Source organism: Copidosoma floridanum, unplaced genomic scaffold, assembly GCF_036245765.1.
Source record: "Copidosoma floridanum isolate Cflo_tuat_1 unplaced genomic scaffold, Cflo_Japanese_pri ptg000040l, whole genome shotgun sequence".
Lineage (NCBI taxonomy): Eukaryota > Metazoa > Arthropoda > Insecta > Hymenoptera > Encyrtidae > Copidosoma > Copidosoma floridanum.
The window spans coordinates 4,376,588-4,397,153 of NW_028321917.1; the positions used below are offsets into that span (position 1 = coordinate 4,376,588).

Consider the following 20,566-nt stretch of genomic DNA (forward strand, 5'->3'; position numbering starts at 1 on the left):
AGGCTGCAATAAAGTAGCTACAGGTGATGCATAATTACTAAGTTAAATTTGTAGAGTAACGTTAACATTAACAATTAAATAAAAAACTTTTTTTGTCTCTATCTAGTCCACATAATCAAAGAGCTGTTCCTATTGTGATATCTTAACGTAACAGTAAACTGTAATTCTAACGTTGATAATTTTCTTGAAAAAACAGAACAAAAACAAAGCTTTTACACGTATGCCATGTAACGTCGTATGTAAAATATTTTTTTTTTTTTTTTTTTTACTTCCGCTGAACGCGCGAGGTTTTTCTCTGATTTTCAAGGTCGAAAGTGCAACACAAGCTGCCAGACAATAATTATATTCCCTGCTTATTAGAAAAGTATTTTGGCATTTTCTACCTGGCTCCAAATTGACTCCAAAGCTGAAGACGATTTAGGATGACAAGTACAAATTACAAAAATGAAATACTTAGCTACAGGCAAAAAATGCGAGGTTTCATCCAAAAGGCAACATATGGCACTTTAGTCTCTTGATGCAAACAAAAGAAGAAAGTGTGTTTTTACCTAAATAATATGGAAAATAACTCTTTCAGCTCGAAAGATGCTTGTTTGTAGAAAAAACGTATTGCTAAGTATTCGAAAAATTCTTCATGCCCAAGTCCGATCACATCATTAATTCTCCAAAAATTTAATCGAGCCTCGGGCCCATATTTCAATACACTACACGTTACGAACAATAAAAATCAGTATTCTGTTGTTACGTTAAGGAATGAAAAAAAATTTTTTAAAACACGCAGGCGCATAATTGTAGAGCGACGTGCAGATTTAAACCTCTCAAGATTGAAAAACTCTCGGTTTCCCGCTCCGTCCACTAGCGGTACCCTTGTGGATTTTTTCTTTACATGTCCTTTTTTGCTGTGAGCTCCTGGTTCATTGTAAGACCGTGTCGATGTTAACCAGTATTGAAAAACGGTCCCCCATATATCGGGGTCCATCAGGTATATAAACAAACAATATTGAAAAACTTGTGGCCATGGAATTTTCTCACTTCCCGCACACAGACAAAAAAATAGAGAAGTTAAATATAGGGATGAGCCATCTGCATCATACAAGCGCTAGAGTATCTATCGTATAGACAACGCACCTATAATCGCTCTCCTTCACAATTGCGCGGATCCTCAGAGAGTAAAAGCCGCACTACACTCTCACTGCACCATATATATAATATAGTACAAATGTTTATCAAGCGCACGCACGCGCACACCCGCCCGCCCGCTCCTCCCCGCATACACTTGTACCCGATGCAAGCGTCGTGCATATACACACTTAAGCTATTAAAAAAAAATAGTATATATATATATATAGGTACACCGGTAAATAGTTGGTAGGTGCATAGCATTATCCGTCCGCCCAGCCCTTTCTTCGCGATATGTAATGCTTTTTCTTTTTCCCAGAGGAGCGTATACAAGCCTGTTACTCGCGCGTGCATAAATTAAGCGCAGATCTGTGCCACAAAAGATCGCCCGCGTGCTTCTCCTGCTACTATATGCACGCATGTGTGCCCTTATCGCAGTCCCGCATCACATGTATGTACATATACATGCAAGAAGAGGATAGTGAGAGGAAGCTATACACACACCCCTTTTTTGTTGCTAGCTGTTATGTTTTGCATCTGTCATTATTGTAGTATTCTATACTTGCTTCTTCTCGTCTTCCACTTTTATTTCCCTTGGAATACGATTAGAGCTCCCGTACGGAGGAACTGAGGAAGCTCGTACTGTGCTGGGCTGTTATGGTTATTACGCGAGTAGGAATATATATTAGGTCGTGGATTGGCACGCGGGAGACCATGGTTCGATTTTGCCGGCCAGTGCGACTTTTTCGGGCAAGTACCTCTGTGATTTTTCACGTGTGCTTTTTCACCACGCAATGCTCCTCGAGGAGGGTTTAGGCGACCTTTTCACAGCAAAAGTTTGCCTAATTTCCCCCTACCCCCCTCCTGTAATATGGGAGGCCTCCCATCCCTTTCCTTGTCCCTTTCCCAAGTACTAAGTGCCCTGTGTAGTGTCCTTATTAAAGGAGCCGGACGTAGAGCACTATAATATAAAAAAAAGGTATATATATACATATATAATATGTATACACCGTTGTTTCTTTTGTCAAGCTCCAACTATGCGTTATACAGTTGCCTCGCAGATGATGACATATACATGATGTACTACGTACACACAATATGCTTGCGTGCAATAGTAACAGTTGACCTTCTTGGGTGCCTACTATGTTCATCATTCGAGCAGAAAAAGGCAAAGGGCTCAATGCTGGTAATTTTTATCTAGGTATTAAAAAATGTAACGAAACACCCGAAAGACTTGAAACTTTGGGTGCTTTTACTCTTGAAAATTACAGGAGCGACGTAAGCATGAAAAAATTTGACGTTTTGAATATTCCGAAATATGCACTTTTTTGCTGGTTAGAAATTTTTACCTCAAGACCAGATCTATTTTTATGAGTGAAAAGTCCTTGAATTTGATCATCAGCCCGGGGAATAAGCCGAAAAAAACTGTAAAATATGTGGAAAAGCGGCGGAAGAGCATCGATTTAAAAAATCCTTGCTGTCCCGTTTTTGTAGACGTTCAGGAACATTTATCGCCACTAAACCTAGCATTGTCTCGAAAAATAAATTATTTAGGGTGGTCGTATCCCTTCAAAGCACCCCCGTAAATTGCAGTACTGAAAACTTGTGTAACAATTTATTATTTTGTCTTTAAAATGGCCTCTTGACGGTTTCCACACGGATTCGGGGTCCATTTGTGTGCAGAGGTGGTCTCCCTTAACAACAACCTTTAAGTTCGCAAAATGTTGAAAAATTCATTGTTTTGGCTTGAAAATCATCTCTTGGAGGTTTTCGTGGTTGCTGATCACGAATCCGAATTTTCAAGCCATAATAATGAATTTTCCAACATTTTCCATAGCTGAAAATGATTTTTAGGGGTTGAAGCCACCCCTGCTGACAAATAGACCCTGGCTTCATTTTTCACGATAGCCAAGTCCTTGTCTTACCGTGGAAACCACTTTAAGGAGTTTACACGTGATTAATCAAGTGTACTGTGTCATTGAGTCACGGGGGTATTGTAACTTGGCACCCTTGCGTGTGCTTACATTTACAAAAACTGAGATACCAATCAACGCTGGGTCTCAATTTTACATCAGTGACGAGATTGTAGTAATAAAGTCCCATAGGTGATGAGTCTATCTATTTCTAAAGTAGGTAAGTTGAAAAATCTTCGTGGTCATTATAATTTCGACAAGTCTTGTATTTGTTCAACGTATTGGATATCCAAAATTTTGAAAAAAGTTGCAAATTCAGTGAAAGTTTTACTTTCAATTCAAGACCACAGCCAAGACGTATATAGATCGAAACTTTTGATTTTGGGCTTGAAAAAGCACTTACATTTAAATTGTAACCTTTTTTTATTAAGTACGGTCAACATCATACGATACTTGTGATGATAAATCATATGTGGTACCTTATGCATCATAATAGTGGTATGCATCTACAGGCCTCACTCAACTTATGATAGCAATCTTATATTTTTAGCCTTTTTATTACTCTGAACGATGAAAAATTGATGTAACATTTTGTTACAATTCAATTTTGTAGCATAATCATGGTGGAATACATCACGAAACTACAATGAATTAGTGTGTATTACCTGATCATCTAAATTTTCATGGCTTGCTGATGAGTGTAATAGGAGGTTACTGAAATACTAGCATCTAATCATGAGTTACAAAAATATATTTATGCCTTTGTATCAAGATTATTTATTGTTTTTTCCGTGTTCTTTATTTTAAAATCTATTTTGAAAATATCACGTACTTTTTTTCCTTAGGCTCCAAAAATTATGCATATTCTTAGAGGACAGAAAAAATCTTAATGCAATTGTATGTATTTATTTATTGGAAGTCTCGCAGGTATTCAATCAATACTTCCCAACGTATTTTTCCATCTACGTTCAAAAATTCAATCGTCCACTTTAAATCGAACAAATCGCTTAGATAATAACCTGGAGCCGTTGCGGCTTTTTCCAAGCTTACCTGACTTAATTTTTCACTTTTTATGTGAGCTTTTAAGGAATAGTTAAACGAAATTTATGTCATACTACGTATGTGTGGTTTCTTTTCGGATTACTATCATAATACATCCATCCATCGAATTTAATGTACTGCCTGATCAACTTGTGGACGTAAAACATGATACACTTATCCCTATTTGCGTAGACAGCTTAAATTTATACGTAACATGAATAACCTACTGACTTCTGAGTCGAGCACAAAATGACTTACAAAAGATACATCGTGTTGGTTCAAGTGAAAAATTTAAATTACGACGTATAATATATTCTGCGAATCAACCGGCACACCGAAAAATAAAAGAGAAAAAAAAACATGACATAGACGTTTGTTATTCTAGTGTTTAATCTTCACCCGAAAGAGATATATTTTTCAAACTACCTTTCAAACAATCGTAAAATTTTCATGCAGTAAGGGATCGCACGAAAACTTTGTAATTGTTTCAAATGTATATTATGCACTGAAGTTATTAAATTTTTTTTCGTATCACATTCATCCCTTTCACTAATACACACGGTACAAAATTGATATTCGTGTATGAAAAATTTAATGTTGCACGGTCGCAAGAAAATTTTTCCAGTAATCCAAAAATATTGGCCCATCTGAACTAACAATCGGACATATCGTCAGTATAAGGCAAACTATTTACACTTGTTTGGGATTGAGCGAACTGTATGCGAAATGAAAGCGGCGCCGGATGAACAGAGCCGCTCGTCTCAAGTTTAGACCGATCAAGACGTAGGAAAAACAATGATTAACAAAACTTTTATTTATGAAAGCAGTATAAAAATATGATATGTATTCAACAGTGCGTCTGGTCACCAGCTTAGCAAAAAGTCACACAATTATACTGCAAGTGTACATTTGATAGTAAGCAGAACGAGAACCATTTGTAAAGCTGTTGTTGTACGTAGACAGAAAATGTATTTGATAAGCCACTTCACAAGGTGAATATACAATCTTTTCATAAATTATATAAGTAATTCGTGGAAAACTGCTATTCAGAGCAGTACTTCATTCCCTTACGCTTTGTTTCCCTTTCCAGCAACGATCGCTCGTGAATAGCCAAACGATAATAATAAGCCGTCAGATGAAGTTATTAATACAATACAAAAGTAGGAAGCAAAATGTAAAGGTAGAATTCCAGATACTTAATGGTAAGGCTCCGTAAAAAAAGATAATTATTTGTGTATTTTCATCTGACTCCTGACCATCGTTCTAGATTTCTGCCAATTCATTAGCACGAAATTTCCTCATCTTTTTTTCGTAATTTACGTGATTGCGAGTTTAATCTATTTCTGATTTTTTTTTTTTTTTTCACCCAATAAAGAAAATTTGTAATATATAACAGTTAGTCCATAAAATTATTCATCCACAGAGCTTATTTTTTCAAATTTCATCAAAAATTGTTTGATCTGTGAGAGTTTCTGTCGTGTAATATCGTAAAACAAAAAAAAAAAGATATTTCAAAATTAATAATTAGAAACTATAATATTCAGTAATCAAATTATTTATTACGTTTTCAAGGGCTTTCGTGTATAAGTATACAGTGTACAGTAAGGCTCTTGACTCATCATGTGCTGTGAACATTCTGAGTTAGTGGAATCGACAAAAGTTATGAATCAAAGTGAATCGTACGAGCAATCTATAAATAAAGAGATTTGTATCCAGTTGAAAATTAAATTAATAAAATACGTAACTCTGACAGAAAAAATTACAGTCGAATAATTTGAAGCTTCAACCAATTTCATGTTAATTAAGTAGGTGACAAATAGCCCAAGGTGATGTCATTCTCCTTTTCACAAAAACAAATTCATTTTTACATATTTACCTTTAGCATATTTCGGTCTTATTATCCACCCCTCGACATAATAACATAATTGTAACCTTGTTTGTCTTTTTAATATCATCCTAAAAATTTTCGTTTGTTCCCATGTAAATAGTAGCCCAATGCTGTTGTTGTACGTAAATCTTTTTCTCGTAAATGGATCTTCATACTTTCAACTGTATTCCTTCGATCCCATTAGATAACGCCGATTCATATACCCCGTAACTTGTCATAATCCAACAACTTTTGCTTTAAGTGGAGTTTCGTTAACAGCTTACATATTCGTTTCGTATCTTAAAGCGTACATTTTTGAACAATTTTTACAGATGTCTCAATTAAAGAAAGTTAAACATAAAATATTAAATAGATAGGCAAACAAATAAGCCGAGGTAACAATTCAATTTTTTTTTTTTTTTAATGTAGGGTATAGTTTAGCATCGATACGATTCAAATAGAAACAACTTGAGCTTTAATCCTCAGAACATACTTTAGCTCTGGATTATGCCAAAAAGTGTAATTGTAAAAAAAGTACCCTTTTAATTAACCACATTGGGAAAGAATTCTTTATACTCAAATTTTTAGGTACAATCAAGTCGATATTACTCTGAAAACTTTAGATACTTTGGAACTTCCTGAAAAAATTGTAAAATGTAGCTGGATGGTTTAAAACGATTTTTAAACGCCTGTAAATCTCCGTGAGCCGTCGATATTAATTTGACGATAACAACAACGTTCAACTAATTAACTTGCCACCGCACAATGACTTTACCTTTCAGGCATTTCTTGAGGAATCGGAAAGTTGTGAAACGAAAAATAAATTAAAATAGAATGACTAAAACGTGACGTAGACTGCTTTTCTTTCTTACAAAGTAAAAGATACAAACCACAAATGATAACCGTCCAAAGTGTATCACCGTCGCTTAAGAGTAAGTACGCGATACGTTAAAAATATAAGTGTGCTCAAACAATGAGCGCACTTTCGAAGAAAATAGCCAAAAAAGACTGACAAGCAAGACTTGGAAATGCCATCGAAGCTAAAAAATTTTCACATACCTTGATTACGTGGCTAAAAGTTGTCCCACGAACAACATGGATATGGCTATACGGAAGAGCGGCAAAATCAGCGGAGTGTTCCCAAAAATAGTACTTATTTCTACCTAATTATCTCTTACTCATGATCGATGCACAGTCCGTCAAATCGACGCACTGATTTCACACACGTGCACACGTCGATAGTTATACAATGACAGTGTCATCACACTCACTTGAAATTCGATCTGCAAGGCACTGTATATCCATCAAAATGGGCAAAGGCTAGCGGTTTGGCTCGAAAACCGCAAAACCGAGAGCCGTCCTTGGCCAGAGAGCACTTTGAGGCCGGGAAAAAAAAGTGACCAAGTCGGCACCGGAACGTCCTTCCCGATCGTTTTGTTATGCGTTACATCAACCGAGGAGTGTCATGATTTGTTACTTATTTTCTTATTCTGTTTGATAGAGGTAGAAAAACCGATCAATCAAAAAGCGTGAAGCGGAAAAGTAGTAACGAACGTGCGGTGGCTTCAAGTATTGTATGATGCAGCCGAGCCGGACGTTGCCAGTCGACTGACGCGGTGCTTGTTCGCGCCCCGGCAATGCGGCCTCTCTCTCTCTCTCTCTCTCTCTCTCTCTCTCTCTCTCTCTCTGTCTTGCTACTAGGCATGTGATATACAAGTAAGTACGCGCCGGGATCTCTACCCCTCTCATGTAATGTATATAATATATGCTCTCTATATCTCTCGTATCACTATTCTCGTGCTCATCTTATTGTTCTGCTTCTTCGCTTAAAACTACTGTTTAAATTCACGGTGCTGCTAAATTTATTTGATTTAATAGTTACCAGGTTACCACTGGTGATCATAATGGTGATGATGATGACGATGATGATGGTTTTTCCACGTACCTTCGATTAAACAGTGGACGGTACAAGAGGGTACTTACATATTTGCGCTTTTATACTTCAACGGCAGGAACATCGCTAAAGTCGTGCAGCTTTTTGAGCCGTTGTAGTTACTTACTTTAATTGGAATTTTCGTTGCGTTACCGATGACCATGACGATAAAGTAGTAAAAGAGGAAGTTACAGTGATTGTGGTGCCTGATTTACAGATTTTGTGGAGTAGAGGCGACGTGTATAAAATTTAAGGGAGTTCTCTAATGATCAATAGAGTGTGTGACAGTTTAGTGGCAGTCTTGTGCATACGAGGAAATCTACAAAAAATATTCCGTTTCTGTCTCCTATTTTTAAATAAAGTTTTTTTTTAGGCCCATCATTGAAACCGGGCTTGTTTATTTACTCGTAATGCCGTTTTCAACGAGTAAAATTTTTAATACTGGTTTCAATAAGGGTGACACTCCTTTAAATTTAAATGATATTATTATTATATGCCTACGTATTACCAACAGAGATATTGTTTTAGCATGTAAATCACAGCTAAAGGATGTCACCCCCACTGTAACTCATGTTCATGATTTTTCTCTCATAGAACATTACATTGCGCGCAAAATGAGCCCTATCTTGAGGGTGTAGCTCAAAAAAAATTTTATTTGAAAATCAGAGACCAAAACAAAATACTTATTCCTTGTGGACTTTCTCATATCGACGCCCCGGGCGAAGACTATTCCCTAATTGGCCCTGGACGAAAACTATGCCCTTTCGATGTCCCGGGCGAAGACTATGCCCTTTTTTCTAGTCCGGACGAAAACTATGCCCTTTTTTCGGTCCCGGACGAAGACTATACCCTTTTTATCGAGCCCGGACGAAGACTATGCACTTTTCTCAAACCCGGACGAAAACTATGCCCTTTTTTTGGTCCCGGACGAAAACTATGCCCTTTTTTTGGTCCCGGACGAAGACTATACCCTTTTTTTCGAGTTCAGACGGAAACTAAGTTAAAAAACACCCCAATGTTAATTACTAACCCCTCTTGTGTTTTACTTTTCCTAAACAAAAAAAACCCTCCAGATTTGCTGATTTATGCTTTTGGTGGGTGGGTAACAGCTACTAGTACGCTGGAAGAAGCTCACGAATACGAAGCTTTTGAAAACGATTAAGCATTTTAAGATTTCGCGATACTTGTGTCAAAACGTTTGTTATAAGTTTTATTTTCACATCGAGATTCACATGCACGTGAATCTACAGACGTCTTTGTAAAAAAACAACACGTAATCATTATTCTTAGCAGGTCTAACGGATTCAGTATTTGGAGTTTTGGTAAGTGTTTGAAAAAAGGAGTTTTTGAGCTTTTTTTAAACGATTCCGTAAATTGTACATAACAATAACTGTAATTAATTCAAACTTGCTAATTTATTCTTGTGTTAAAAAATACTTTGTAATCTAAATATTCATGTCTTGCAAACATTAATTAATAAAAAAAAGTTTACTTTTTTCTCAATTTTCTTACGAATATTATATTTTATTATATCACGAATTGTACAAATTTTATTAATTTTTTAACTTCAAGTTACAATAATTACATTACTTATTATAGTCAAAAAAAATGTAGAAAAAAAATTAAATTTGAAAATAAAACCTAAAAGAGTCTTTCATATTTATTAATTGCAAATTACCATGCTTATAAAACGATTCCTGAGTTTGTATTATTATTTACAATTATTTATGTAAATGTAAACAACAACCACTATATAAGTATATTTGACTATATATCTAATTACAAAAACAAATGTACGGTGAGCTTAAATGAATTGTACTTCATCCCGGCTCCAGAAAAAGTCAATATCTTCGTCCAGACTCGGAAAAAATGTAATAGTCTTCACACGGACTAGAAAAACCGGGTATAGTTTTCATCCGGACTCGAAAAAAGGGCATAGTTTTCGTCCGGGACCAAAAAAAGGGCATAGTTTTCGTCCGAGCGCGAGAAAAGGGCATAGTCTTCGTCCGAACTCCGGAAAAGTGCATATTCTTCGCCCGGGATCCTAAAAGGGCATGGTTTTCGTCTGGAACAGACAAAAGGGCATAGTTTTCGTCCAGACTCCAGAAAAGGGCATAGTCTTCGTCCAGGCTTCGAAGCAGGGAATAGTCTTCGCCCGGGGCGTCGATATATACACGTATAAAGATAATCGAAACAATTCTTGTAAGTAAACGATTCTTTGAAATTAAAAACTTCGTTATTTTATTTCAAAAATCCCACAAATATGATCTTACACAGTAAATACAAATAAAAATATATTATTCTAAATATTGAAAATGCTGGAAAATTTAAGTTACTACTATTAAGATTATAATGGAAAGCTGATCTCTCACTTAATGGCTTCTTTATTCGTCGATTTTGACGCTGCCATTTTGACCTCGATAAATGTTCTATGACAGTTTCATGATGCTTAAAATTGTATTGATTTGAAGCCCTTAGAATTTTCCTTCCAATTCACCCTCTTGCGACTATAGGCATGGTTAAAACTGTTGTGACCTCTAAAGGCTGTTTTTTGACAATTTTGCTTATTTATTGCTTTTGTTACTAATTTTTCAAGATAAAAACTATACTAAAACCATCTAGGAAGTGTCAAGAATCAGTATGCAAAATTTCAGCAAAATCGGTTCAGTAGTTTTCGCGGTTAGCGATTACAACGGTTATTGCGACTTTGCTTTACATATTAGTAAGATAAGACGAGATATATGTCCTATTTGAAGGATGTTTATTAAAGTTAGTAGCCCCAAGTGCCGTTTAAAAAAAACTTATATTATTTCATCACAAAGGAACAGAAGATCTTTGAAAGCGATGTGTCCATAACATAAAGTTTAGTTCTGTTAATAGTAATGTTTTAATAGTTATTACTATTACTTGTTATCTATAAATAGTAAAATTTAAAAAAAAATAATATTTATATGTTCTACGGTGTATCATGAGTTCTAATATCCTGTCAAACAATGCTCATGACGCCACGCAACACGACGAAGCATCCGCGTGTCCATAAAACTCTATTCGACGCATGTACTTACTACACTAAAATATTGACAGAAATGACTTTTAGTACATACGAAACTTTCAGACGTAAAAATTAATAAATTGCAATTATATTGTTAAGAGACATTGTTTGAATATGTTTTGGCTAAAAATAAAAAGAAAATTCTGCACATAAAAGTTTACGTAAAAATAATTTGTTAAATCCAAGAACAAAATTGAATATTTTCAAGCATTGCAAATTTTTTACATAAAAGTTATTTACACGTTGATTGTCATATATCTTTATGTGAGCATTGGCACTTTGAATACCACTATTATTTCCCATTGTAGTGTAAAACATAAATCAGAATCGACTTAAGTTACGATTATTCCAATACCTATTGCTGTGCTACATACAAAACAATTAAGTTTTACTAATACTACAATAACTGTTACTTTGAAATTCAATGAAACAAACTTCATCTTTTAGGAGAAATTTTATTTAAACAAGTTAAAGTTTTGTTAAATCCATATTGATATTTCCCAGATCCTCTAAAAATGCATGAAAGAATCTTTTAAAAAATGTTAATGCTAGTATAGAAAATACAATTCGACAAACTCATAGGCAAGGGACGCGAGGGATACGTGAGTGCCTTGTTATATCTTTAAATACATCGAATGGATGTTATTGCAAGAATTCCTCTAAGCAAAAATATTATTCATACTAGCTGTAAAGTGCAGTAAAAATTAAATTTTGTGTTATCCTCCTCTCATGATTTCCAACAATTTCATGTTATATGATAGATTCCTGTAAAGTTAGAATTGATAAGTACCCTGAGTATCTGTTTTTTTTTTCGTGATGAACATTCAAATAACCTTATTAGTATGCAAGGGTCCTTTCTTTCTGTAGACTTTACTAATAACACTAAAGCCCCACTACTGAATTTTTATGCAACTTACGCTAAGATGCCGTACCGATTGCCGAAATTTCGCAGTAGAAACTTTACCTCCACTTCCCTTCCCCCATCTGAATATTCGTCCCAACCATCGTAGTTCAACTTTAATGATCGCTAATATAAGCACATCACGTTGTATTTTTAAGAGAAAAAAACTATAAATTTTATCGTGATTGTCACCGCAAAGATTATCGTACTGACGGTAATCGTGGGACAAAGTTACATCACGGGAGTTAATTTTTAAAGTAATCGTATCCTTTCCCATGAAATAAAGCGAACACGGCCCAACAGTGACCCAACGTTGGAACCCATTATTGACAGTACTGCTCGCAAATACTGATCCGTAGTTGTATAGTTGTTGAATGATCATATTGGTCCAAAATTTACCATACAGTACTGGTTAAGTATTGCCAGCTGATATAACCAAACAATTTATTACTGGATTAATTTTTCTCCATAAATGGTATTCATAACAAAGATAGCACTACTTTCTCTAATTTTTGTCATATTTTCTTCATCGCTTTTGTGCTGACGTTTTCGTAAATAAGTGTCGAATACGAAAGCATTTTTCTGGTTTCACGTAAACAAACTTAGGTTATTTTTTTCACTTTTCTTTCTTCTCGTTGTAAGACGAAGATTGCAATGCACAATCGTATTCAAAACTCACTATAATGAATTCAATCGAATTATTTGTTTAAATCACTGGAATATGTTTTAAAATATATGCTATATACCGAATTTTTATGCCCCGCACGGAACGTGTGCTTAGACTACAGATAGTTGAAAACAAATTTGATATGTAGGATTTCTTGAGGTTGGAATCGTTTCTCTATAAGTATTGACTGAGTATCGGCAACGTATACGGCAGCTACTATTATTTGATAGACTTGGCTAACAGTTCTGGACCAATACAGTTTTAGAGAATTCGGTCCAATATGATCATTTCGACATTGGCGGGAGTATTGACCAACGCCTGGCATACAATTACCAGTTTGTCAGTACTTCACCGTAATTCGGCCTTATTGTCAGTCTTGGTAATTCTTTAATGGATTATTTAACTCCAAATAGGACTGCCGTCCAACGGAAAAAAATGTATAAGTGACTTTTTTTGTCGAAAATGCGTTATTTATACCAATCGATTCGTCAGAAAATTCTGTGTCTAATAGAATATCTACAAATTAAATATCTTATACCGTGATTTAGTAATGATTAAATGAAAATTGGAAAAATTGCTAATAATTTTCGTCAGCGATCAAAAAAAAAAAAGCGTAAGTGACACAAAACGTGGAAATCAGGCCAGGCAGACAACGTAAGTGCACTTACCCTTTTTTTACGTTGTAAAGTTGATGATTATCGCCTTGGATTCCAAACTAGAAAAAGGATAAACCCAATGGAATAAGCTGTATTTTTGCACTTACCCTTTTTTACAAGAACATTGAGCCAAGTTAAAAGGGTAAGTGCAGATTTTTATAGTTCCCATCGAAAAATCCTTTTTCTTTTGTGGAGAATAGAATAATTATATCATATTTATTTAAAAAACACCCTGGTAGAAAATTACTACATAAGCTGGCTAGAAACTCGTCAATGCACATGCATAAATGGGCTTATAACATGTTGACGAGTTTCTAGCCAGTTTATGTAGTAACGTTTCTACCAGGGCAGTTTTTCCGCAATCCAATACTCAAATTATCATTGATTTTCTCAGTTCATCTCTGATGTCACTTATACCTTTTTTTTCCATTAAAATGCAGAGTAGTTAACGAAGGAGAGTGTATTTTTATACGAATGTCAGAAAAATATGTACGCAGTAAACGAATTTTGTCATTCAAAGTAAGGATGAAAAAAATCAAATCAATATTTCATTTCCGTAAAATCTGCAAATCTTTCAATAGCGATGATAGTAACGTTTTTCTTTTGCCATATTTTATAGTTAACTTCATAAACTACAAAATAAAGTATACTAAACTGTTCATAGTATCAAAATAATTTACCAACGAACATAAAGTATATTATGCGCTGCAAAAGAAAAACTCTGATAGAGCAATTTATAAAGTTTCAAAACAAACTTTTGATCCATTTCAAAAAGTTTACTCCAATAACGGAATCCAACCTATAGTAAACCACGACGTTGCAATCGAAAAGTATTGGGAACCATCGTTGCCGAAATTTATTTTCTCACGTCGTTGTGATGACGCAGGCATAATATTGTCTTAATGCGCATAATCATAACTTAATATGCTTACAGGGGCTTAAAATGCAGTTCACATTCCTACGTTCATGTGCGAACTCAGTTTTGAAAGTTTCAATCCCCATCGTGTTTACTTTTACACTAGAACCGTTACAAGCTTATACTTTTGACTTGAAAGACTTACAGCTTACAATCGTTGAACGTCTCTTCTTCGTTGTAAAATTTTTCATTCAATCGGAACTAACGATTCTCCAGAAAGCGATGAGACACCGACTTGATTTTTTTTCTAATTGGTTGAGAAAAACTGCGCATACCGTAAGGTGATGACCAAGCATACCGATGCGTATATTTTTTATTCCTCTCTCCTAGGCGTTGATCACCTTTTATGCAATAAAAAATCAATTACTTTACGAAAATTTATCGGATGATGCTTTCAAAATTATTTCATCAACTAGTTATACACTACCGAAACTTTGCACATAATAGTAGACTTTGTTACTGCTACGTATCTTCTCCGGGGCGATCGCTTAAGGGCGCTCGCGAAGCACGCCCGTGGGACCTCGTGGTAGACATCATATTGGATGTGCATTATATAGCCTTCAGAGTCAAAGGTGTATGCCAAGTCTCAGTATATAATGAAATATCGATTTTTAGATTAATGTCAGATATACAAACAGCCAAGAATCCAAGCTAAATAAAAGCTTTTTTTAAACTCAATTTAGTTTCAGATTGAAATAAAAAGCGAAAATTTTAAAGATCACAGCTTCATTTTCATCAGTGAACAATACTGAAATTAACTAAGTGCACAAAGTATAATTTAGAGCCATAAAAAAGTATTGCTAACAGTTTTTCTAATAACAATTAATGTATATATTGCAGATAAAAAATATTAAAACCGTAAAGATATCGGCATTTGGAAATCCTCGAAGTACATATTTACGAAAAGTGTCTTTTATTGTTATCTTAATCGATTTTTTAATAACAATGTAGATATAATTATGAAAAGTGGTTGCTCGATGAGATACCTGGTCTGATTTTTCTTTACGTTTGCTGTTGTTACTGATTGGTTGTTTTAATGACATCTTTCATGAATCATCTTTACCGATATAGTTAGAAATTTAAAAGTTTTAGCCAACATTTATCATGAATCTTAATATGAGGATATAGTACACACGACTACGTAGTCAATATTTACAATTTTTTTTTTAATTCGTACATACTGAATTACATTTAAGTTGAGCTGGATTCAAACGTAAATTTAATTTAGACCAAAAAGTCCTATCAGAATTCAAACTAAAAAATTCTTGATTTATAACAAGCTTGAAAAAATGAATCTTTTTAAAAAATGAAATCCGGAGTCTTCAACGAAGCTGCATCTAATTGAATTCACTGAATAGAAGAATGAATTGAGATTTCATGGTTTTAAATATGTTCATTTTTAGTAATAACAAAGATACCTTGACTAAAGCTCGTTCTAATGTTCAAGTTTTGGTTTGTACTCTTACCCGCTCTTAACGCACTTTCACTTTGCGGAAATCCTATGATCATGCACATCTTCTCTAGAACAGAGTCCGGTTAAAAAAAAAAAAAAAACTCGGTTGTTACCAAAAATGTTGAAATAGGACTCACGAAATATCTTACAGTCGTATTGAAAAACGCCTTTGTTAAGAGGGAAACATGAAATCAATGACAACGGAAAAAAAGCAACGCTGTACCATTTGCACCAACCAAAATATTCATAACGCTTGAGGACTCCTTTAGCATTGGATATTACTCAACGAGTTCATATTTACAATATCTTTACAGATACTGGAAAAAATGAGATGTATTATTAGGCCAGAAAAAGAGTCAAGAAGCGCGTGCGATAACTGTAATGGTAATAGTGCGAAGGAATTACATGTACCAAGATAAAATTGGCGCAGGTCACATCGCAGAAGTGCCAGAAGTATACGTCCTCGTGCCCTGCACAAAAAAGTACTGAAAGAACATCCTATCGTTGAACACACATACACACACATATATATATTTATATATACATATTAAACTGTTCCATATTCGACTTGAGTGCGGTACTGTAGGACGTCTAGCGCTATTATGTGTCCTACTGCTGACAGCAATTTTACTTCCCGTTCTTATGATTTTCAGGAAATAACAACGTGGATGGGATGGATACGTAGGTTTAGCGAAGAACAATTGGGGAGCTTAAAAAATAAGAGAAATAATTCCGAGGCTTTGACAGAGGAGACAAAGAAGTGAGCTGTAATTGACAGGTAATCGATTGTCCGTAGCATGAATACATAGAATGTGATTGATGAAATATACACGTACCACCGTTGGATTCCATCAGTATGACAAAATTTCATTCACAGTTACGTTGTGATGATTCAATAATCATCACCTATAGTTGAAGGTACTAGTAAATAAAAATAATGTTTCTAAATAGTGATTTTGGAAGGATTGATAAAAAGTTTGAGTCATAGTTTATTTGCTTGAAGGGACAAGTTTTCATGCATATTAACTAATGATGCTCTCAAGCATGTAGCAGGAAATAGTACTAACTTGTAAACGCATAACTTACCTATACGTGTTATATTTTTTTTATAGATCTTATTATTTAATTATTATTTATTTATATATATTTAATAGATTAAATCATTTATTTAATAAATAATAATAGTTTAATGTATAAATCTATGGCAATACTTTACACATTCTGTGTTATTTCGGCTTGATTTGACAGTATGCCTGAGATTTTTTTTTATATTAGTGTGAATGCATACAATTTTTTTTTTTTTTTTTTTTTTCAAAGATATCAACCCACAATTACGATCCTTGACCAATTTATGCACTCACTTCTGCAGCTGCTATCTATCGACGGCTTCTTCTACTTAGCCATCGACCCATCACAGACTCTTTTTAAACGATAACTTCAGGAAGTTGACATAAGAAATCTTTTAGATGACTTTACGAAGTTTCTTGAAGAAATTTTTGCCAGATTGTACAGCTATTATGACGCATTAAATCAGCGCTTGAAACAAAAAGCAGACAGAAAGAGCTGCGCGAAAATAAATTTCGCATTCATCAACCATATTGAAAACTATAGAAAGTAAATAAATATGCTTTAATTAAGTGCTTGTTCGCGCCCGCGTTATTCTTTGCTTTTACACCTAACGTGCCTTCCCACCAAGTGCTACCTCTCTGCCCTACATAGCACCCACCATCGTGTACACGTAATTATGCGAGTCCGTCCTGTTCTACGTACATTATACACCTTAATAGCTTCTTACCTTGACATGACCTCCCTGATGTTGCCTATAACTATACTTATGTTTCTACTTGCCAGCCGGCCGTATTAAAGCTTAATGTATGTATACGCCGCACGGGTACTTATCTTTGTAATCCTCTCCCCAACTTTTTCTTTTTTTCTCTGTCGCGTAATATCTAGCATGGTTTTCTTCATTTTTCCGCACACTTGCACGCGATATAAATATATCTTTTTTTTTTCTATATTATAGTGCTCTACGTCCGGCCCCTTTAATAAGGGCATTACTATGGGCACTTAGCACTTGGAAGAAGGAAGAGAAAGAGGGATGGGAGGCCTCCCATTACAGGAGGGGGGTAGGGGAAATTAGGCAATTTTTGCTGCGAGAAGATCGCCTAAAAATCCTCCTCGAGGATCATTGCGTGGTGAAAAAGCACATGTGAAAAATCACAGAGGTACTTGCCCGAAAAAGTCGCACTGGCCGGGAATCGAACCACGGTCTCCTGCGTGCCAATCCACGACCTAGCCCGTAGCCGACTGAGCCATCGCGCGCTCTATAAATGGATCTACAGTATTCTTACAGATACTACAACAGCGCTTCCTGTTCAAGCCAACAATTTTCAGATAGCTATATCACTAAGGCACATCAATGACGCCTACGGTGGGTGCCTTCGTCATAAAATGCCACTCTACGTTGCCATGAAAATAACTTCATCACAAGGTAAGGGTTCAAGTGTACAAAGGCCCTTAGTTTGCCGCTAATGGCACTGCCTAGGAACTTTTGGTTTATTTTTCATTACTGTTAGAGTCACTGTTAACATATCAGCGTAACACGTAAGCAAAGCTTGTTGAACTGAAGGTAGTAACTATAGGTAAATATATAATGTAGTTTGAGTCATAATGCAAACATGCACGCTGTGAAACTGAAAGATAAATTGAGCAAGGGTCAAGCCTTGATGCTTTATGTCTCGCAATATTATAAGATGATACGTAGTAATTATTTTAAGCAAACACCCACAGGTACGTTTGCACATCATTACGTGTCAGCTGGGCCTCAATCGCGTTGCAAAAACGGCGCCCTCCAACGAGAAATTTGATAACTATGTGGGCCTAGCATGATATCAGTATATCTGTATAACCGATTACAGTCAAGTTGGTCGGGCATATAGATATACTTACCGATACGCCAAGCAATCAACACATACACAAGTATCTCACTTACAGGCATTTTTTTATCTATACCAAACTAATGATTGAAATTTACTATTTAACAAGCCGGGCATTAAGAGCTCAGTAGCTGCGTGGTTAAGTGCGTATGAAAGCCTTAGCTATCGGACATTGAGTTGCCAGGAGGTCCGGGTTCGAAACCAACCTTCGACGTAGTTTTTTAAGCGGTGTTGGGTAGAAATTAATTAATCTATAAGCCTTAGTCAGTAAGCAAATAGATTTTAATGTAGAATTAAAAATCGTAGATTTAAGGTAGAGTAGTAAGACTAGATGTAAGGTAGAACAATAAGAGTAGATCTTAAGGTAGAATAATTAGAATAATAATTAGAAATAACGTAGAATAAAAAAATAGGTGTAAGATAGAATAAGAAAAATAGAAATAAGGTAGAGTTAATCCTAGATCTAAGGTAGAATCATAAGTAGCACATTGAGGGGTTGTAGGGTCAGATAGAAAGTAGGATAGGGAAACTGAGCCAGGAGCCTTACTAGGGTGTTAGAAGATTGTAATAACAACTACTAGGGATGACAGGTCAGCTAATACCTGGCTCAAGCGCTGTTGTGCGCACCCAAATTTTTGCAATTTTTTTTTTCAATCCATACCACGTGCTTAATAAACTTATTGATACCATGAAAATCTATTTGGCAATGGTAAAAATATGTTTTAATCAGATAGAAGTCTTTAAATCAAGGGTAATGAAACAAAACTTTTAGTTAGCAACTGGATACATTTTTTTGACTTTAAAAAAATCTCTGAACAAAACATTTAATATTATTTAATTGTACATTTTAAAAAGGATTACTGAGATCGTTTTTAGGCATTATCAGTACACAGTGGCTTTTATTTAAAAATAAAAGTAGTTAGACGCATTACATTACTATTTGACGGGGTAAAAATAATTATTAGCATAAAAAGTCAAGTTTGTCTTGTGCTGCGTATGAAAGTGATTATATACTTGATTATTTGGTCCATAAGAAGAAAAACAGCTTTATTTGTATATTTGTACACAAGATAGTCCTTGAATTAAAATCTTTGGGCTCTGCAAGCATAAAAATATTTTATACATTGCGCTGTTACGTGTGATGATGGCCTTATAATTTATTATATATGACTTCAACATTTCGGTAAAACATAAAAATTTATACTCGAGGAAGAACCATCATTTTTATGCATTCAGTTCATCTAATACATGCATGATTTGACAGACAATAATACTAGAATTATTTAATTATTTTCGTAATAATCACTGATCATTAATTAAAATATTTATATGCCACTAACGTTCTCTGATACTTCTTTTTCTAGATGAAAATTGATACTCCTGAATTGCAGAATACCTTGATCGTGCTGATGAATGACTCCGAAGAGATGAAACAGTTTCTTAAAGTTAGCATTATGTTAATTTTGGTTGTTTTGTTTTGATAAAAAATGTTTGTAGTCGTAAACTTGATTAAAGAAACAAGAAGCATTTCTCAGATTTCACGATCTGAAGATAGTTTTTGCTAAGCAGTTTTTATTTATTTGTATACGTTTTTATACTACTTTTGTAATCACAGTAATTGAGTGTGCGATACGCTTTTAGGAAATATCCTTGTGGTTTGTAACGGACAACATTCAATGGATGATTCTTTTGAGTGAAAAAACAAAAGCTGATGAATTTTTCTCCAACAACTACATTCCTTTCAACTGCCTATTTCTCGTAGTGCAGAAAATTACGGGTATAAATGCTCGAGAGCTTAGCGAAGTTTACCAAATTGCAAGGAATCGAGAATTGATTAAAAGTCATTTTGGAACTTGGGATGAAAAGAAAGGATTAAGGGCAACTAATCTGGCTTTTGATCAGCGCAGAAATGATCTTCAAGGACAAATAATCCGAGTTGGTTGCTTCAAGGTATTTTACCATCATAAAGAGGTAGAAAATAATGAAATGTATTGTTTGACGAGAAATTCTTTAGTATACAAGTTATTGTCGATATCAATAAATGTGTGTTTGACCTTGTTGTGGAATTATGCATTTTATTTTTTACACCTTTAAATATGATTAAATGTAACA

General features: G+C 34.9%; 1 protein-coding gene across 2 annotated transcripts in view; it reads right to left on the reverse strand.

The window, feature by feature from the left end:
* Positions 1 to 20,566, reverse strand: part of Mgat2 (alpha-1,6-mannosyl-glycoprotein 2-beta-N-acetylglucosaminyltransferase) — a 152,596-nt gene that overhangs the window by 76,573 nt on the left and 55,457 nt on the right. Inside the window, exon 1 of one of the 2 annotated variants that reach the window (XM_089597816.1) lies at positions 7,000 to 7,529. The exons of the other annotated variant lie outside the window; for it this stretch is intronic. The gene's annotated coding sequence lies outside the window, so the exon portion shown is untranslated. Of the gene's footprint in view, positions 1 to 6,999; positions 7,530 to 20,566 lie in introns of those variants that run through there. 2 annotated transcript variants of the gene reach the window in all.